Source organism: Lycium ferocissimum, chromosome 8 (assembly GCF_029784015.1).
Source record: "Lycium ferocissimum isolate CSIRO_LF1 chromosome 8, AGI_CSIRO_Lferr_CH_V1, whole genome shotgun sequence".
NCBI classification, from domain to species: domain Eukaryota; kingdom Viridiplantae; phylum Streptophyta; class Magnoliopsida; order Solanales; family Solanaceae; genus Lycium; species Lycium ferocissimum.
Window position 1 is genome coordinate 11,002,388 of NC_081349.1, and position 13,170 is coordinate 11,015,557.

Genomic DNA, 13,170 nt, shown 5'->3' on the forward strand with positions numbered 1-13,170 from the left:
TAATAGTTTGATGGCATATTTGAGCCTTTTCCGTTAAATTTAAGCCCAAGGTTCATGCCATGTGCCCAATGACGTGGCACACCAAGTCAAGTCAAGGACCAATACAATCATGTCACGTGCATAAGTGACGTAGCATGCCAAGTCAATAGAAGAACCAATCAAATGTCGTCAAGTGTTCAAATGACATGGTTCAACCAATCATATACATACCCTAACTCTCCCCTGCAACTATAAAAAGGGGTCTTCATAAGGCCAAAAGGGAGGAGGAATTGGAGAGAAGGCATCCACATATTCCTAAAGGCATTTACATATCAAGAAGATCCATAAGTCGTACGCATATCAAGAAAGCTTCATCTCCAGTGTTAATCCGCAAGTCTTCCGCAAATCAAGAGGCCTTCATCTGTGGTGGTAGTTCACAAGTTCTTCGCAAAGGAGGAAAACACATAGAGAAGCTGTTACACCTCGAAAAAAATTTCGTTGATGCACAGTGAATAGACTAACGAAGAGCACAAAGTATATGGTATTTCAATAAGTAAGGAATGACATTTGATGACCCTAATTAAGATTTCAAAGACATTCGAGGTAAGAGAAGAAAGTTTGCCAAAAGAAGGCAAGGCATACGATATGTATCGGGAAGGATTTACGAGTAACAAGTTAATGATGATTTAATGATGCTTTGGAGAAGAGTTATAACGTCCCTTAGATTGCTAATGAGGTGATAAACAAGTGTCAAGAAGGTTCCATAAGGATTGGAGATCAAACGAGTCGACGAGAATGAGTTCGAAAGAACTAGGCATTATACGGTCCAACATACTGGCCGTATAAATTATATCGTATATGTTTGGCGTATAATCAGCCCCGATGGCCAGCCTCACCGGACCAAATCTACGGCCGACATACGGTCAAGTATAATTTATACGGACCGTATGTTGGTCCGTAGAAACTGGTCGGGACAGATTTTGTATTATTAATAAAGGGTCCAAGTTTATTTCATTTCATTTCCCTTTCACACCCCTTCTCTCTAGAACATTTCTCCACACTTCTCCCACAAGAATTCAAGAGATATTAGTGATCAACTTCATCAAACCAAGTGAATCAAATGTAAGAAACCCATTAAAGTTCATCCAAGACAAGGAATCCAAGTGAAGGTGAAACTAGGGTTTTGCTCAAAGTGAAGTGTTTCCACCCAAGGTTCATTCCTACACCATTTAAGGTAAGTTTTATGGTATTTCCATGTTGTTTAAGGTATTGAGAAGTTGAAACACTTGGATTGTAGAAGAATATAGAAAATGGGTCATGAATGTGGGAATAGTGTCATTTTTGAGTAAAAGCTTGGATTGAGTCATGATTCTTGATATGTTATGATTATAATCATGTTATAAATGATATTGAGAACATGGGATAGACATTGTATATGAATGAATGTAATCGTGTGCTATGACCATGAATATGGATGATTGGAAGTGAATTGAGAAGTAAGGATAATGTAGGTGAATAAAGACTATTGTTAAGATGTTGTGAATGTTACTATTGATGTTTGGGAGTTGATATATGATATGGAGGAAGTCGTATAAATAAAGGAGATCTTTTTCAATTTTCTCTAGCTTTAGTCATGTATGATAGCTATCGATTTTCTAATGTTAGTATAACTCTTAATGAAGGTAGAAACGTGAGCATTGAAGAGAACGTGCAAGTGATAGAATAGTTGAACGGAAAGGTATGTAAGGCTAACCCTTCTTTCATAAGGCATGGTTCCTTTTCCAAATATCTAATCTTCTATAAGCCTATGATGTCCTCTGAATGATTCTATCTTTAAGAGCTACTAAGCTCAAGATTCTCGATATGTTACGATTGTACTAAATTCCTCCTATGATGAGTAATCCTCTAGGGATAGATGTAATGAACGACGATAGTAAAGATGCTAAAGATGCTTATGGCTTTTATGTATATGTGCCTATGTATGGCTATTATGAAACCCAGAGCTTATATGGCCGGGTAAAATATATATATATATATATATATATATATATATATATATATATATATATATATATGCGCGCGCGCACCACTGCAGATTGGTACGGACAACCCCGAGCCTCGGTAGGGCTGTGTATGTATAACCCCGAGCCTTGGGTTGGCTGTATATGTTAAACACCGAACCTTCGTGGGTCGGGTATGCTATATGTAAATGAGATATATGTATATGATATGACTATGAATATGTAAATGAATACGATTATGAATGGAAATATGACTACGAATACGCATATGGATATGGAATGTAAATGAGTACGGAAACGGATATTTCATGTATGTACACAATTTACGCATTAGAAATGGAAAGTCCCTCCCGCAAGTAAGTGTTTATGACGATGATACTACTATCTCCCATCCTATACTATTTCTTATGTTCATTCTAGGTGAGCCACATCATTACATCATACTTTTCGTTCGTCATCATTCTAAGCTCATCGGGCAATAACATATTTATATCATCAACAACATCTATGCCCATATACGGTACATGCGCCGACAAGGCGAACAAAATAACATCCCAAATATAGGCCGACAAGGCCGAACATATCTAACCATATACACAATGTCTACGAGCCTCTAAGAAGGGTACATCATATCATGTCATATGGGCGGGACAGACCCCGCCGTGCCCATGAATATATACACAAAAGAATATATATACCAAAAGTCATATCATGTCACAGCTCCGAATGAAATGGAGCTCGCTATGTAGTCCCCGAGATAGTACGGCTATGGATCAAATCTGTCTCCCCGGCCACCTACGGGCATGACGCGGCGTCCACAAACAAAAGGACGTCGCACGAAGAATGTACCGAGTATGTAAAGCATGATCAATATCAATATGGAAGCATAAAGGATAACATACGAAATAATACAACCGGGAGATAATAGCATCATCATCATGGCACTTACCTTTCCATAGGGACGTTCCATTTCTATTTCACACTCGTGTGCATACATTTGTATTCTTGCTCATTTACCTTTCTGTATCTACTTTCATGTTCGTATTCATGTCTCCTTTCATATTCATGCTCATATCATATACATTGCGTATTTATAGCCCTTACTTGGCACTTACATAATCTTAACATAGTCGTACTCATAAAGATGTAATATACATAGCATAATCGTACTCATATAGATGTCATACATATAGTATTTATATAGCCTACCCGACCACGAAGGTTCGAGGTTTTACGTACCCGGCCCTACCAAGGCTCAGTGCCTGGCCCTACCAAGGCTCAGGGTTATTATTGTTATTCGTACCCAACTGCAGTGGTGCGCGCGCGTCGTTATATAAGGATATACATGTTTACTATATTCTACCCGGCCATATAAGCTCGGGGTTCACAATAGCCTCTCATGGGCATACATACATATACATATACATACTTATCATATTCTACCCGGCCATGTAAGCTCGGGGTTCACAATAGCCTCTCATAGGCACACATACATACTAGTTCATATCTATCTCTTACCCTCTTTACTATCGTCATTTATACATTCTATCCTTAGAGCATTACTCGTCGTATAAGAAACTTAGTACAATCGTATCACTTGGGCATCATTGGCTTAATAGCTTCTCGAGCTAAGATCATTAGAAAGTATCATGAACTCATAAGAGATGAACAATTGGCCCAAGAACCATGCCTTATGAAAGAAGGGTTAGCCTTACATACCTTGTCGTGTAACTATTCTATCGCTTGAGCGTTCTTCTTCAAAGCTCACGTTCTACCTTCATTGAAGTGCATACTCATATTAGATGATGGATAGCATTAGCATTCATGACTAATTCTAGAGAAAATCGGACAAAGATCTCCTTTATTTATACGACTTTCCTCGTATTACATATCAACTCCCAACATCCATAATAACATTCATATTATCATCATAATAGCTTCTAGTCATCTACATTACTCTTACTTCACAATTCTTTTCACTTTATCCATATCCATAGCCATAACTCGTCAATACGTTCATTCATATACAATGTCGTTTTCCATACTCCCAATATCATTTATAACATGATTATATTCATGAAGCATCAAGAATCATAACTCGTTCCAAACGTTTACTCAAAAGTGCTACTATTCACACATTCATGACCCATTACTTATTTTCTTTCGTAATTCGAGTGTTTCATCTTCCCAACACTTTATATAACATGGAAACATCATAAAACTTACCTTAGATGGTGTAGGATTGAACCTTGGTTGCATGAACCTCACTTGAGCCAAACCCTAGATTTTCCTTCACTTGGATTTCTTGCTTTTGATGAACTTTAATGGTTTTCCTTACTTTGATTCACTTGGTTTGATGATTAAGACCTTTGATCCCCTTTGTGTTCTTGTTCTTGGAACAAATATGGAACCCTAGAGCCTTTAGAGAGAAGTAGAGAGAGGTTGGAAATGAAATAATGAAGTTGGGAACTCATTTAAACACTTAAAACATTTCAGCCCGTCGGGTGTTCCACGGTCCGTGGAACCAAGTGCTGTCCGTGGAGCTGGTCGTGGTTCACGACCAGCCAGCTGCTCTCTCTGCTGGCAGTTCCACGGACCCATCCACGGTCCGTGGAATGCAATGCTGGCCGTGGATCTGGCCGTGGAACTCACAGTTCCACCAAGTTTGATCCCGTCGTCTCGTTTGATCTCCAATCCTTATGGAACCTTCTTAGCACTTGTTTATCACTTCCTTAGCAACCTAAGGGGCGTCATAACTCTTCCCCAACACATCATTAAGTTGTCATCGACTTACTACTCATAAAGCTTTTCCGAACTTATCGCTTACATAGCCTTTTCTTGGCAACTTTCTTATCTAACATCGAATGTCTTTCGAATCTCATTTAGAATCATCAATTGCTATGTCTTACTTATTGAAACATCGTATACTTCATATTTCTCTTTAGCCTATTCACTGTGCATCAACGGAAAATTTTTCCGAGGTGTAACATTCTCTCCCCCTTAGGAACATTCGTCCTCGAATGTTAAGCACTCGGGGATTTTATAAAAATTTCGCCAGAGTTTCCCCTATAATATGGCACTACCGCCCGTCACAACAACCCATAATATCAATGCCACACGGGGCCATAACATAATAGCAATATAATTTGGCCACACACGACCCAAATACATAAAAGGAAAGCGTGCATACCTTATGATATTGACGTCTCATCTTGGCCCTCTTCTGGGGGCTGAAATAGGTGCGGATATTTGGATTTCATGCTCTCTTCCGCTTCCCATGTCATTTCTTCTCGATTATTATTTCTCCACAAAACTTTAACTGAGGCCACTTTTTTGTTTCTAAGCCTCCGTACTTGCCTATCTAGTATGGCAATGGGTTTTTCATCATAAGCTAACTTTTCTGTTACTTGAACATCATTTAATGGGACGATCCTAGTAGGATCTCCAATACATTTACGCAAAGATCGAGACATGGAACACTTTGGATGAACCGACTCCAAATCGGGAGGTAAATCTAATTCGTAAGCTACTTGGCCTACTTTGCGCACAATTTCATAAGGCCCAATATACCGGGGACTAAGCTTCCCCTTTTGCCAAATCTCATAACGCCTTTCATCGGCGACACTTTCAAGAACACCCAATCTTTGACTTGGAACTCTAGGTCCCTTCGACGATTATCCGCATAGGATTTTTGACGACTTTGGGCTGCTAACAGTCGATCTCGTATAAGCTTGACTTTCTCTATGGCTTGTTGGACCAAATTCGGCCCTATCAATTTAGCCTCTCCTGTCTCAAACCACCCAATCGGGGATCTACACTTTCGCCCATATAAGGCTTCATACGGTGCCATTTGAATGCTAGAATGATAGCTATTATTATAAGCAAATTCAATGAGCGGCAAATGATCATCCCAATTTCCTCCAAAATCTATCATACATGCTCGCAACATATCCTCGAGAGTCTGGATAGTACGTTCAGCTTGTCCATCAGTCTGTGGATGAAATGCCGTGCTAAGGCTTACTTGAGTCCCTAAGCCCTCTTGGAAGGACTTCCGAAATTTGCCGAAAACTGAGTACCTCTATCGGAGATAATAGATACTGGAACACCATGAAGTCGCACTATCTCTTTAACATAGAGCTTTGCATAATCCTCTGCTACATACGTCGTTCTGACTGGCAAGAAATGAGCTGACTTGGTGAGTCTATCCACAATCACCCATATGGAATCATACTTACGCCGAGAACGGGGTAAACCTGTGATAAAGTCCATGTTAATCACTTCCCATTTCCAAGTTGGAATTTCTATAGCTTGTAACAATCCGCCCGGCTTTTGGTGCTCTATTTTCACTTGTTGACAATTGGGACATTGAGCTACAAATTCTCGCTATATCTTTCTTCATCCCATTCCACCAATACATGGATTTAAGATCATTATACATCTTTGTCGCTCCGGGTGGATAGAATAACGGGAACAATGAGCTTCTCTCAATATTTGGTGGCGCAATCTCGCCACATTCGGAACACATAACTCCCCGACATCGGAGAACTCCGTCTCCGTAATCTCAAATGATGACTCCTCTTTCGAGGGAGTGTATCTCTGTACCGCACTAACATGGGATCTTCGTATTGTCGCTCCTTCACTTCTACTACTAGCGACGAGACTGCTAAATTCTGAAGGGTAGTTCCCCTGCTACCTGAGTCCACTACTCGGACTCCTAGGCTAGCTAGCTGCTGGAGCTCACAAGTCATTTCTCGTTTCTCTGATTTCACATCACATAAGCTTCCCATAGATCTGCGGCTAAGGGCGTCAGCCACCACATTTGCCTTTCCGGGGTGATATAGAATATCAACATCATAATCTTTTAACAATTCTAACCATCGTCGCTGCCGCAAATTCAACTCTTTTTGCTTGAAAATATACTGAAGGCTTTTGTGATCTGTGTAAATATCTACATGAACACCATATAAATAATGCCTCCATATCTTTAATGCATGGATCACTGCAGCCAATTCAAGATCATGGGTTGGATAATTCTTTTCATGCTTTCTTAATTGCCTTGAAGCATATGCAATCACCTTGCCATGCCGCATCAACACACACCTAACCCAATGCCCGAAGCATCACAATAAACTACATACCCTTCCAATCCCTCCGGAAGTGTCAAGACCGGCGCGAGTCAATCTATCTTTTAGCTCTTGGAAACTACGTTCACAAGCATCCGTCCATTGAAACTTTGCCGATTTCGAGTCAACTTGGTAAGTGGGGCGAAATGGAAGAAAAACCTTCAACAAATCTCCGTAATAACCCTTTAAGCCCATAAAGCTACGTACCTCTGTAGGAGTTGTAGGCCTTGGCCAAGTCTTTATGGCCTTAATCTTTTGGGTATCTACCCGAATTCCATGAACTGAAACAATGTGCCCAAGAAATGCCACTGAGTTCAACCAGAACTCGCACTTAGAAAATTTTGCAAATAACTCTTGAGTCTGAAGAACTCTGAGGACAGTACGCAAATGATCCGCATGTTCTGCCTCGGATCTAGAATACACCAAAATGTCATCGATGAACACAATCACGAACAAATCTAGAAAGGGCCTGAACACATCATTCATCAAATCCATAAACACTGCCGGTGCATTAGTTAGCCCAAATGACATTACCCGGAACTCGAAATGGCCATATCTTGTTCTGAAAGCTGTTTTTGGGATATCTTTCTCCCTAACTCTCACTTGATGATATCCGGATCTCAAATCTATCTTAGAAAACCATTGGGCACCTTGTAATTGATCAAATAAGTCATCAATCCTCGGAAGAGGATATTTATTCTTAATCGTCACCTTATTCAATTGCCGATAGTCAATGCACATCCTTAAAGAGCCATCTTTCTTTCGAACAAATAATACAGGTGCTCCCCACGGGGATGAGCTAGGCCTAATAAAGCCTTTATCGAGCAAATCTTTTAACTGCTCTTTCAACTCTTTCGATTCTGCGGGAGCCATTCTATAGGGAGGGATAGATATAGGCTTAGTGTCTGGCAACACATCAATAGCAAAGTCAATCTCCCGCTCGGGAGGAAGGCCTGGAAGCTCTTCCGGGAATACATCCGGAAATTCATTCACTACGGGACTGACTGAAAGGTCGGCGGTTCAGCTTCTACATCGTGAACTCGCACTAGATGATAAATGCAACCTTTTGTAATCATTTTCCTTGCCTTTAGATAGGAAATAAACCTACCCTTTGGTGACGCCGTATTTCCTTTCCATTCTAAAACTTGGTTCTCCCGGAAATTGGAAGCGAACTATTTTCATTCTACAATCGACATTGGCGTAGCAAGAAGCCAACCAATCCATGCCCATAATAACATCAAAGTCCACCATTTTTAATTCATGCAAGTCAATCATAGTACGGCGATCACAAATCACAATTACACAATTTCTATATACTCGGCTAGCTATTACCGATTCACCAACGGGTGTGGACACCTCAAAAGGCTTAATCGACTCTGGTTTGATTCTAAACCGACCCGCAATATATGGAGTAACATATGACAATGTGGAGCCGGGATCTATCAAAGCATATACATCATGAGAAAATACCGATAATATACCTGTAACCACATCGGGAGAAGACTCAAGATCTTGGCGTCCAGCCAAAGCATAGATACGGTGCTGAGGACCGCTAGAACTGGGGGCTCTCCCCCTGCCTCTACCACGGCCGACTGGCGCGTGTGAACCTGGCCCCGCAGGGCGTATAGATGCTGAAGATCCGGCCACTGACCCTGAAGGCTGGGTCCTACCTCTGCCACTAACTGAGGGGCAATCTCGCATAATATGGCCTGGTCGACCACATGAATAACAACCCTCTGAACCCAATCTGCACTGGCCCCAATGTAACTTCCCACACTGGGAGCATCGTGGTACGGGTGGCCTCGCCTGACCCGAATCACCTCTAAACTGAGATCCCGAAAGCTCTGACTCGGCCCGGGATGAGTAGATCTATCGAATCTCTGGCCTGAATACCGTGGAGGCGCACTAGTCATAGAATAGCCCGAATGTCTAGAAGACTGCTGTCTGTGCCCACCTCTATACTCGTTCATTGGACCCGAGGATCTGGCCCTCTTGTTATGCCCTCTATCATACTCGCTTCTTTGTTGTTGCAAGCTTTCTTCTAAATTTTGAGCGTGGGCTTGGATGCGTGCAATATCCATATTGTCCTGGAAGGACGCAGTCAGACATCTATCCATCAAGTGTGGCCCTAGGCCTTTCACAAACCTGTATACTCGATCTCCCATATCCGCTACCATGGCCGAAGCATACCTAGCCAAGGAGTTAAAGCGGAGGCTATACTCTAGAGCACTCATGCTCCCTTGTCTCAAATTTAGAAACTTATCGGCCTAGCTCGCCGAACCTCCGGGGGCAAATAGTGTCGGAGAAACGCATCTACAAACTCTTGCCATACCGGGGGAGGTGCATTGGCCCCCCGTGAAGCCGTCCAAACCGTGTACCAACATATCGCAACATCCCTCAATCTATAGGACGCTAGCTCCACCGACTCGGTGTCTGAAGCATGCATCAACCGAAGCGTCCTCAACATACCATCAATGAAGTTCGAGGGTCCTCATCCGGCTTTGATCCAAAGATTTCGGAGGGTTCAAACTGATAAAATCACGGGCTCTTGCACTAACAGCCCTATCACCCTGACCTGAACTTGACCCCTTAGTCTGGGCCGCAACCAACTGAGTCAGCAAATTAATGGCCGCTTTTACATCTTGGCCTGAAGCATCCAGTGGGGGAGCCGGAGGTGCTGGAGCTGGGGCTGAGGCCCCCTCACGCTCCTCTAATGCAGGCCCTGAATGGGAAGATTGAGATTGAGCCGCACTTTGGGACTCACTTTCTTCTACTACCGGTGGCGGTGCTCTTTCAGCCCGCTTTTCTGCCACTGTCTTGCCCTTTTGGGCTGCTGAAGCCTTTCTCTTTACAGGCATTTCTGAAATACACAACATATCGTTAAGAAACAAGAAGTTCTTACATCAAAGCTCTATCGCACGATTTCTTATGAAGAAAGAAGGTCATTCATTCCTAAAATGTCCGCAGCTTCTTGTTTATAAGTGTGGCGCGCAACACACCCATAACCAAGACTCTACTAGACACGGCTCGTAGACACATCCTAGGACTGAACTGCTCTGATACCACTTCTGTCACGACCCGACTTGAGGGCCGCGACGAGCACCCGGTGCTAGCCCACCCGGGCACCCCTTTTTCATACTTATACTTCACATTCTAGGTGAGCCACATCATTACATCATACTTTTCGTTCGTCATCATTCTAAGCTCATCGGGCAATAACATATTTATATCATCAACAACATCTATGCCCATATACGGTACATGCGCCGACAAGGCGAACAAAATAACATCCCAAATATAGGCCGACAAGGCCGAACATATCTAACCATATACACAATGTCTACGAGCCTCTAAGAAGGGTACATCATATCATGTCATATGGGCGGGACAGACCCCGCCGTGCCCATGAATATATACACAAAAGAATATATATACCAAAAGCCGCACTCCGAATGAAATGGAGCTCGCTATGTAGTCCCCGAGATAGTACGGCTATGGATCAAATCTGTCTCCCCGGCCACTGCGGGCATGACGCGCGTCCACAAACAAAAGGACGTCGGTACGAAGAATGTACCGAGTATGTAAAGCATGATCAATATCAATATGGAAGCATAAAGGATAACATACGAAATAATACAAGATGGGAGATAATAGCATCATCATCATGGCACTTACCTGCTTTCCATAGGGACGTTCCATTTCTATTTCATACTCGTGTGCATACATTCGTATTCTTGCTCATTTACCTTTCGTATCTACTTTCATGTTCGTATTCATGTCTCCTTTCATATTCATGCTCATATCATATACATTGCGTATTTATAGCCCTTACTTGGCACTTACATAATCTTAACATAGTCGTACTCATAAAGATGTAATATACATAGCATAATCGTACTCATATAGATGTCATACATATAGTATTTATATAGCCTACCCGACCACGAAGGTTCGAGGTTTTACGTACCCGGCCCTACCAAGGCTCAGTGCTCGGCCCTACCAAGGCTCGGGGTTATTATTGTTATTCGTACCCAATGCCGTGGTGCGCGCGCGTCGTTATATAAGGATATACATGTTTACTATATTCTACCCGGCCATATAAGCTCGGGGTTCACAATAGCCTCTCGGGCATACATACATATACATATACATACTTATCATATTCTACCCGGCCATATAAGCTCGGGGTTCACAATAGCCTCTCATAGGCACACATACATACTAGTTCATATCTATCTCTTACCCTCTTTACTATCGTCATTTATACATTCTATCCTTAGAGCATTACTCGTCGTATAAGAAACTTAGTACAATCGTATCATATTGGGCATCATTGGCTTAATAGCTTCTCGAGCTAAGATCATTAGAAAGTATCATGAACTCATAAGAGATGAACAATTGGCCCAAGAACCATGCCTTATGAAAGAAGGGTTAGCCTTACATACCTTGTCGTGTAACTATTCTATCGCTTGAGCGTTCTTCTTCAAAGCTCACGTTCTACCTTCATTGAAGTGCATACTCGTATTAGATGATGGATAGCATTAGCATTCATGACTAATTCTAGAGAAAATCGGACAGCATCTCCTTTATTTATACGACTTTCCTCGTATTACATATCAACTCCCAACATCCATAATAACATTCATTTTATCATCATAATAGCTTCTAGTCATCTACATTACTCTTACTTCACAATTCTTTTCACTTTATCCATATCCATAGCCATAACTCGTCAATACGTTCATTCATATACAATGTCATTTTCCATACTCCCAATATCATTTATAACATGATTATATTCATGAAGCATCAAGAATCATAACTCGTTCCAAACGTTTACTCAAAAGTGCTACTATTCACACATTCATGACCCATTACTTATTTTCTTTCGTAATTCGAGTGTTTCATCTTCCCAACACTTTATATAACATGGAAACATCATAAAACTTACCTTAGATGGTGTAGGATTGAACCTTGGTTGCATGAACCTCACTTGAGCCAAACCCTAGATTTTCCTTCACTTGGATTTCTTGCTTTTGATGAACTTTAATGGTTTTCCTTACTTTGATTCACTTGGTTTGATGATTAAGACCTTTGATCTCCTTTGTGTTCTTGTTCTTGGAACAAATATGGAACCCTAGAGCCTTTAGAGAGAAGTAGAGAGAGGTTGGAAATGAAATAATGAAGTTGGGAACTCATTTAAACACTTAAAACATTTCAGCCGTCGGGTGTTCCACGGACTGTTCCACGGTCCGTGGAACCAAGTGCTGTCCGTGGAGCTGGTCGTGGTTCACGACCAGCCAGCTACTCTCTCTGCTGGCAGTTCCACGGACCCATCCACGGTCCGTGGAATGCAATGCTGGCCGTGGATCTGGCCGTGGAACTCACAGTTCCACCAAGTTTGATCCCGTCGTCTCGTTTGATCTCCAATCCTTATGGAACCTTCTTAGCACTTGTTTATCACTTCCTTAGCAACCTAAGGGGCGTCATAACTCTTTTCCCCAACACATCATTAAGTTGTCATCGACTTACTACTCATAAAGCTTTTCCGAACTTATCGCTACCTTTTCTTGGCAACTTCCTTATCTAACATCGAATGTCTTTCGAATCTTTTAGAATCATTGGCATTTATTGAAACATCGTATACTTCATATTTCTAACATCGAAATTTTTTTTTCCGAGGTGTAACTTTCAATTGATTTCCTTACTCATTTGAGAATCATAACCATTCACACAAATTGAGAGATCTAAATAGTTCAAAGCGTTCAAGTAATTTATTTTCTTGAAAGTGCAAAGATTGTTCATTTGTGAGTGCCCAACGACTAGGCTGAAGACTTTCATTTGGTTCTTGTATTATTATTTTGATTCACTTAAGTCCAATCCTAGTTCATTTATTATAGAATGTTGAGTTGTAACCATTTGCCTATTCAGAAGCATGTTTAGGTTGATGTTTGTTGAGAAAAAAATTAATTATTTTTCAAGTTAATATCAAACTTGAAGGGTGATTATAGTTAGGCGACTGTTGGATTGAAATCTTAAAGATAAGT